The following is an 8,770-nucleotide window of genomic DNA, read 5'->3' on the forward strand; positions in this document are numbered from 1 at the left end:
TCTTACCACATAGATTTTCATAATTATTTTATCATCATAATGGATTATGAACTTTTTCATAATGTGATGCACTTAAAAAATCACCTTTACTGCCTCAAAGCTTATTTTAAATCCTGAAATTCAAGTTTGTCTGAATTATAATCCCAACACCTACTTAGTGGTTGTTTACACTTTTTTGGTATTCCTTTTTTCCATCTTTTTATTTGCAACCTTTTTGAGATACTTTGTTTTATAAGTACCTCTAGTATGTAACATATTGCTGGACTTTATTAGTGATTTAACCATATTTCTTTCTCTTTCTACATAAGTTCAATCCATTGTCATTTATTACGTAACAGATTTTGTCACTATATTTTGTATGTGCTTTTGTTCTTGTTGTTGTTACCTTTAAATATTTTATTATTTGATGTCTTTCTCCTTACTTTGTATGTGTGTGATGTGGTGTTTTTGTGTGTTTCTTTAATACGAAAGGTTTATATTCCTGTTGTAATGATGTTTAGCATTACAATAACTTCTTATATTTATTCTTCAAAACTTTAGACAGAATCTGTTGATTCCTAAATATGAGCAAAGATGAAATTACTTCATTTCTGTTTTCTCTTCCTGTCACTCCTCATACAATTTTAGTTGATTTATTAGTGAAACCTTTATGCATTTGTGTTTATATTGCTTGTTTAATAACCCCTAGGCTTTAAAAATGAAATCAATGTGTTTATTAACTTCCCTTTATCTTTTATTTTTATTATAATTGTTATTAGCGATATCATCTTTATACTTTCAAGATGTATAATATTTACATTCAGTTCTGTAACAATAATCCTACTTCTTTTATGTCTTAGCCCTTCATGTAAACAGATTCTATGCATACTGCCAGACTTTCCCCATTCATTTCTTGTTGAGCTAAAGTTCATTTTCTTTGACTTTAAGAGAGACTCATGAGAATCACATTCCTTGATTTTTTTTCACATTAAAACTGTTACACTGAGTTAAAGTCTGGCTGCATATAATACTCTTCAGCTATAATGTTTTCATAAGGATTTTACAGACATTGTTCCATTGTCATCTAGCATTGTTGTGGAAAAACTACTTTTTTTTCTCCTATATAGATCAAATGAACCTTTTTCTCCCTCTCTGGATTTCCAAAGGATTCCTTGTTTATTTTTGAAATTAAGTAACTTTACAAGGAAAGAGCTCATCATTGATTGACTTAATTTTTCTAGGGACATAGTCTGCTTTTGAATCTATATGTTCATGGAACATTTTATTAAAATTTATGTACGTATTTTATTCTCTTCTGTTATTTTGGTTCTCTTCTTTAGTGATATCTGTTATGCTTATGTTTTATCTCATTTCTAAAGTCTTTCTAGCTTACCTCAATTTGATCCTTAATTCTCCTTAGCACATTTTTAGCAATATTCATTTTATTTGCACTGTTTCCAACGTCACTTTTGGCCTTTTCAGAGTATTTTTAACACTCCATTTTTTTCCTGAGCTGCACTTTTTCTTTCCTAAATTCTTATATATCTACTCTGAGATCACATTTTATAGATAAAACCACTCCATTAAATTAAAAAAGGTTTTATCTGCCATTTGATATTTTCCCAGTTTTTAATTGTCATTGATTTTTTTACTTTTCTACTTTTTTCTTGTAAAATATTTGTTTAGATCCTGTATTGATTCTTTTAAAATTATTGCTTATTAGAATACGATGGGCTACTTCCAAATCAAATATTTTCAGGACTTTCACCTGGAGGAATTTTCCTCTTGATCCAGCATAGTATATGTAAATTTGCTCTTTTAGCTTTACTTTTCCCCAACTGTTTTACCCTGGCAGCATTAGAGCTACTGCAGAATTGGCCTCCTTTACCCTGGCCCACCTGCAAGCAACAACAGCTTGTTTGTGTGATTTCTTGTTTAGTTCAGCTTCACCAGCTTATCTTTGGTTCAAAACCAGAACCAAAGAAGGTTTACTTAGTGCATGTATTCCATTCCCCTTTCTCTGTCTAAGCTACTCACCTTGCTTTCCTCATATCCCTATCACCCAGGAAAAGCATCAGTCATCTATCCAGGGAGGTATCTCTGGGTCCAAACATGTGAACAAAAGCCCTATTCCAGGCATGTCATATTTCCATACAATTCAGCGGTTACTCCATGACTGGAGTGCTTTCCTTGCTGTTTTTGAATATCCCATATTTTAGTAAATGTATGTTACTGGCCTACCCTATCAAACACTTTGCTTTAGAAAAGTTTCTTAAAAATTTTCACAGGATTAAAGACATACAGAAAGAAATTTTAGGACAAATCTAAAATTTTACCCTTGATAAAATTACTGGTATTCTCTGGGTGTGTGTGTGTGTGTATGTGTGTGTATATGTCTACTCTACATTGCCGGAGGAAACTGTAATTGCCTCCCCTGAGGCAGTTGCCAAGCAAGATAATGCTGAGTCTTCTAAGCGGACTCACCCCCACCACTCTTCTTTGCTTCTAGACCTGTAACTAGACTCAAGTTCCAGAATGCCCCTAAAGCCAAGGTACAAAGTGTGACCCATGAGGAAATGTGCTACACTCCAAAAGAATGACTTGAGTTTTCTTATTTCTACAAGCAGAAATCCTGGGAACCGGTGTAGAAATGGTTATTAAAGCTGTGGGATAATGGTGGAAGAAACAAAAAGTTGAATTAGGCCAAATTTATTGGTATGGGCTCACTAAGCAGATATTCTGTATTTAATGGTGCAGCTCAGGGAATTAGAAATGGCTCTAACTACTTGTTTGGTTGATTGGCTAAAACATGGACCAAAAAGTGGCCAATGAGGAGAAAGTTAGAAATGCCAGACCTGTATAGCTTACTGTAGAAAAGGGATTCAAAGGCTTAGGGCGATTGGAATGTTAAGAGTGAATTTGTCATTTAAGACCTAGTCCCTCACGCTGGGAGTGTCCAGAAGACACATCTTTCACCACTACAGCAAGCAATTTGTGACAGAAGTCCCAGCATCCTTGAGGAGATCTGTGCTTGCTCTTTTCTGTAGATCAGACTCTACTATGGTGGAAACTGCAGCCACTGAATGGGGAAATGTAAATGTGGTGAGAATAATTGGATTTCAGGGTGGCAGGGGCAAAGGGGAAAGTTCAACAGCCAACGGAAAGATGAGTGCGGTTGCCTTAATGAACAACAAAAAGTCAAAGCAGCAGTCAAAATAGTCTGACTCTTGTGAACCTATGGTATTGGCTAGTTGATCATGGTGTTCCTAGAAGTTAAAGAGATAGGAGGCCTATTAAATTCTTATTTGATTTGAATAAGCATAAAAGTTCTAGGTCAAGTGAACAAAAATCTAACCTAAATAAAAAATTGAGTCATGATCCCTCAATCATTTCCCAGGCTTAAGCTGGCTTATAAATCCAGAATTCCTTGAGTGAAGGGGAGGCTGGGTCCCTTTGAAGAAGGACCTTAGTATACTACCAAAATTTATACTATGAATCTTTCTCCCAGACTGCCACAAGGGGACCTATGGCCTTTTCCAGGGTAAGTGTGCCTTGGGGAAGGAAATAATCAGACCTTTTGGGGAGTACTAGACAATGGTTCTGAACTGACAATAATTCCAGGAGACCCAAAATGTCATTCTGGCCCTCCAGTCAGAATAGGGAACTAGGGAGGTCAGGAGATCAATGGAGTGTAGCTCAGGTCCTTCTAACAGTGGGTCTGGTGTGTCCCCAAATCTATCCTGGGTTATTACAGAGTTGTTTTTATAACTGAGGTTATTTCCTCAGTTCTGGAATGCCTAATTGAAATAGGCAAGCTGAGTAGCTAGTGGAATCCCCATACTGGTTGCTGGAGCAGTGGAGTGAGGGATATTATGGCAAGAAAAGCCAAGTGGAAGCCACAAGATAGTAAGCTGGAAGCAATACTGCATTCCTGAAGGGAATGCAGAGATTAGTCCCACCATCAAGGACTTGAATGATTCAGGGGTGGTCATTCGCACCACATCCCCATTTAAATTATCTATTTGGACGGTGAAGAAGATAGATCTTGGAGAATGACAGTGGATTACTGTAAACTTAACCAGGTGGTAACTCTAAATGCAGTTGCTGTTCCAGGTGTGATTTCATTGCTTGAGCAAATTGACATATTCCCTGGTACCTGGTATGCAGCTATTAATCTGGCAAATGTTTTTTTTCTCCATCCCTTTCAGTAAGGTGTACATGAAGCAGTTTGTGTTCAGCTGGCAAGGCCAGCAATACACCTTCACTGTTCTACAACAGGGGCATGTCAACTCTCCAGCTCTATGTCATAATTTAGTTTTCAGGAGTCTTAATCACCTCCCTATCCACAAACATCACACTGGTTCATTATATTGATGACATTATGCTTATTGGACCTTCTGAACAAGAAGTAGCAATACTCTAAACTTATTGGCAGGACACCTGTGTGCCAGAGGGTGGGAAATAAATCTGACAGAAATTCAGGGGCCATCTATCTCAGTGAAATTTCTAGGGGTCCAGTAGTGTGGAGCATGTTGAGATATCCCTTCTAAGGTTAAAGGTAACTCGTTGCATCTGGTACCTCCTAAAGCCAAAAAAGAAGCAGAATGCCCAATGGGCCTCTACAGATTTTAGGCAACATATTTCTCATTTGGGTGTGTTACTCCAGCTCATTCACCAAGTGACCTAAAAAGCTGCTAATTTGAATGGAGACCATAGTAGAAGAAGACTCTGAAACAGGTCCAGGCTGCTGTACAATCTGCTCTGGTACTTGGACAATAGGATGCAGCAGATCCAATGGTGCTTGATGCATCAGTGGCAGATAATGATGCTCTTTTGAGCTTTTGGCAGTGAATTGAAGTGCAAGCCCCCAGGATTTTGGAGCAAAGCCTTACTCTCCTCTGCAGATAATTAGTCTTCTTTTGATAAACAGCCCTTGACATGCTACTAGGCCTTAGTAGAGACTGAATGCTTGACCATGTGGCACCAAGTTACCATGTGACCTGAGCTGCTTATCATGAACTGGGTGTTATCCAACCCACCAAGCCATAAAGTTGGGTGTGCACGGCAGTACTCCATCATCAAATGGAAGTGATATATATGTGTGATCAGGCCTGAGCAGGTCTTGAAGGCACAAGTAAATTACATAAAGAAGTGGCCAAAAGCCCACGATCCTTCCTCCTGCTACACTGCCTTCTCTTTATTAGCCTGCAACTATGGCTTCATGGGGAGTTCCCTATGATCAATTGACAGAGGAAGAAAACAGCCTGGTTTACAGATGGTTCTACAAGATATACAGGCACAACTTGAAAGTGGACGACTATATCCCTATAGCCCCCTTTTGGGACATCTCTGAAGGACAATGGTCAAAAGAAATACTCCCAGTGGGCAAAACCCCAAGCAGTGCAATCCTCCCTGTAGGCAGAACTTCCAGCACTGAATCTGATTTTTTACTTTGATTGGAAGGAGAAATAGCCAGATGTGTGATTATATACTGATTCATGGGCTGTGGCCAGTGATTTTTCTAGATGGTCAGAAACTTGGAAGGAACATGATTGGAAAATTGATGAAGAAATTTGAGGAAGTGATATGTGGACAGACATCTCAGAATTAGCAAAAAGTTTGAAGATATTTGTGTTCCCTGTAAATAGTCACCAAAGGGCGATCTCAGCTGAGGATTATTTAATAATCAAGTAGATAGAATGACCCATTCTGTAGATACCAATTAGGCAATTTCTTCAGCCACTATTGTCATCACCCAATAGGCTCATGAGCAAAGTAGCCATCCACCATCATGTTATTCCACACAGCATTGCTTCTGATCAAGGAACTCACTTCACAGCCAAAGAAGTGGGGCAATCGGCTTATGCTCATGGAATTCACTAGTCTTACCATGTTCCCCACCATCCTAAAGCCACTTGTTTGATGGAATGGTGGAATGACCTTTTGAAGACTCAGTTACATCACCAGCTAGATATCAATACCTGGAAGGGCTGGGGCAAGGTTCTCCAGAAAAGTGAATACGCTCTGAATATGTTCAATTTATAGTGCTATTTCTCCTATAACCAGGATTCCTGGGTCTAGGGATCAAGGGGGTGGAAATAGGAGTTGCACCACTCACTATTATCCTTAGTGTCCCACTAGCTTCCTGTTCCTGTGACATTATGCTCTGCTGGCTTAGAGATCTCAGTTCTGGAGGGAAGAATTCTTCCAACAGGGGACACGACAATAATTCCATTGAACCGGAAGTTAAGACTGCCACCTGGCCACCTTGGTCTCCTTGTGCTTCTGAGTCAACAGGCTAAGAAGGGAGTTATGGTGCTGGTTGGACTGACTGATCCACACTACCAAAGAGAAATTGGGCTACTATTCCATAATGGAGGCAAAGAAGAGTATGTCTGCAATACAAAAGATCCCTTAGTGTGTCTCTTAGTATTACTGTGTCCTGTGATTAAGATCAATGGAAAACTACAACCACCCAATCCAGGTAGGACTACTAGTGACCCAGACCTTTATGGATCACTTTAGCAGATAAAGAACCACAACCAGCTGAGGTGCTTACTGAAAGCAAAGAAACTACAGAATGTGTAGTAGAAAAAGGGAGTTAAAAATACTGATTATGATGCTGTGATCCGTGCAGAAATGAAGACTAATAATTACGAGTATTTCCTTTTAATTTTGTTCTGAATACATTTCTGTGTGTATATATTAGATACCAAATATTTTTTCTTTTCTTATTCTCTTATCACATAATACAAAATGCAATGACTTCATATTCTAGTATTTAAGTATTGTTAATGTTACATCATAGTGTTTAAGTTACAGGACATCAAGGAAGAGAGTAAACATCACTGAAGGACTTTATCTCTTCCTCTGAGAAGGGTTTAGTGCATTTTCAGTTGTATGCAGGACATATGTTGGAACAGGAATTAAAAGAAATTAAAGAATGTGTAAGCAGAAACTCAGCTGTATGTAAGAAAACCCAATTCCCCCTGAGAAAGAGAAAGAGCTGGAGTCCTTTAAAATTAACTGTGTTTTTCTGTGGCTAGTGAGCCTTATCTCTCCTCCTTTCCCAGGCATTATGAAGACCCTGTTTCTCTAGCTGTGCAGCTGCAAGGTCACTAGACAGATAAACTCAAGTCGTAAAACATGTTTTTCCTTGAAAAGCAAGACATGATGTAATGCATGTTTCACTTAATTGAATAACTGTCTTTGTTTTTCACTTCTGTAATATGCTTCCCCCTACACAGATCTCCCCCACCCCATGAAATGATTAAAAGATAACTTAACTCTTTGTTCAGGGCTCAGTCCTTTGGAGGTTAATCCGACTGGGCCGGTGCACCTCCTCAACCCCGTCGGTCTCTCTGATTCCTTATCAATCCCACTACATTTCAACATGTTAAATTGAATTATGAGCTCTTATTGACTTTATTTGGAGATTAAATATGGCTTAAGGATATATATGGGTGCCAAATTTTCAATGTGGGAACTCATTATAGTTAGTTAATATTATGTGTCAAACTGAGTGAGCCATAGGATGCCCAGATATCTGGTAAACATTATTTTGGGGTATGTCTGTGAGGGTATTTCCAGAAGAGATTAGCATTTAAATTGGTGTTCTGATGATAGGAGATGACACTCCCTAATGTGGGTCAACATCTTCCAATCCATTGAGGGCCTGAATAAAACAAGAAGGCAGAAGAATGCTTAGTTTTCTCTTTGCCTGACTACTTGACTTGGAACACAAATCTGCTGCCCTCAGTGCTCTGGTTCTCAGATCTTCAGAACCAGGCTGGAACTTTTATCATCAACTCTCTTGCTCTCAGGCCTTCAAATTGCACCATTGGAACTCCTGGGTCTCTGTCTTGCAGAAAGCAGAATCCAGGACTTCCTAGCTTCTATTATTGTGTAAACCAATACCTTATAATAAATATATTTATCTATATAGTTGTGGTTTCTCTCATCCTTACTAATAAGAGAATCCTTACTAGTAAGGCATGAAGTTAGGAGATTAATGAATAAAGACAAATTCTTCCAATTGCCAACTTTGGCAAGATTTCTGGATGAGGGCCCATAGTAATGTAATTTTCTTTTCTTTTTTTTTGTCTCACTCTGTTGCCAGGCTGGAGTGCAGTACCACGATCTCAGCTCACTGCAACCTCCACCTCCCTAGTTCAAGTGATTCTCCTGCCTCAGCCTCCTGAGTAGCTGGGATTACAGGCGCCCACGACCACACCCAGCTCATTTTTGTATTTTTAGTAGAGACGTGGTTTCACCAAGTTGCCCAGGGTGGTCTCGACCTCCTGACCTCATGATCCGCCCACCTCAGCCTCCCAAAGTGCTGGGATTACAGGTGTGAGCCACCGTACCTGGGCAGTAATGTAATTTTCTAATGTATTCATAGTTCTTTCTCTTAACAGAACAAAAATTAAGAAAAGTAGTCAGGATTAGAAAAAAAGACAAGCTTTTGACTGACAGAAATATTAATAGGAATTCACTTACATATTTGTAACTTCTCTGTAATCACTGGTGAGACAAAGTAGTGAAGGTAAAATATTCTAGATAGTTATCAATCAAGTAAATTCTTTGAAATGTTGACATTTGTCATGGCAACTATATATTTCAAAGATTCCATTCTGGAATGAATGTGGTAGAATGTCCTGGCATGCCCAAGTGGCTACTAATGCTTGCCTGTCATTATTGAGGGGTGGGTAAGTTTCTGGTTTCTATGTTACAAGCACTGAAAGATAGTTCTGCAGACCAACAGTCCAGTAGAAGCTGGGCAAAGGATAAG

The 8,770-nt window shown here is 38.7% G+C and overlaps 1 protein-coding gene across 1 annotated transcript in view; it reads right to left on the reverse strand.

Moving 5' to 3' along the window:
* MROH9 (maestro heat like repeat family member 9) overlaps positions 1-8,529 on the reverse strand; it is a 63,284-nt gene extending 54,755 nt beyond the window's left edge. Inside the window, exon 1 of the mRNA XM_003258864.3 lies at positions 8,479-8,529. The gene's annotated coding sequence lies outside the window, so the exon portion shown is untranslated. The remainder of the gene's footprint in view (positions 1-8,478) is intronic.
* Between the last annotated feature and the right edge of the window lie 241 nt (positions 8,530-8,770).

Source organism: Nomascus leucogenys, chromosome 12, assembly GCF_006542625.1.
Source record: "Nomascus leucogenys isolate Asia chromosome 12, Asia_NLE_v1, whole genome shotgun sequence".
Classification (NCBI taxonomy): Eukaryota; Metazoa; Chordata; class Mammalia; order Primates; family Hylobatidae; genus Nomascus; species Nomascus leucogenys.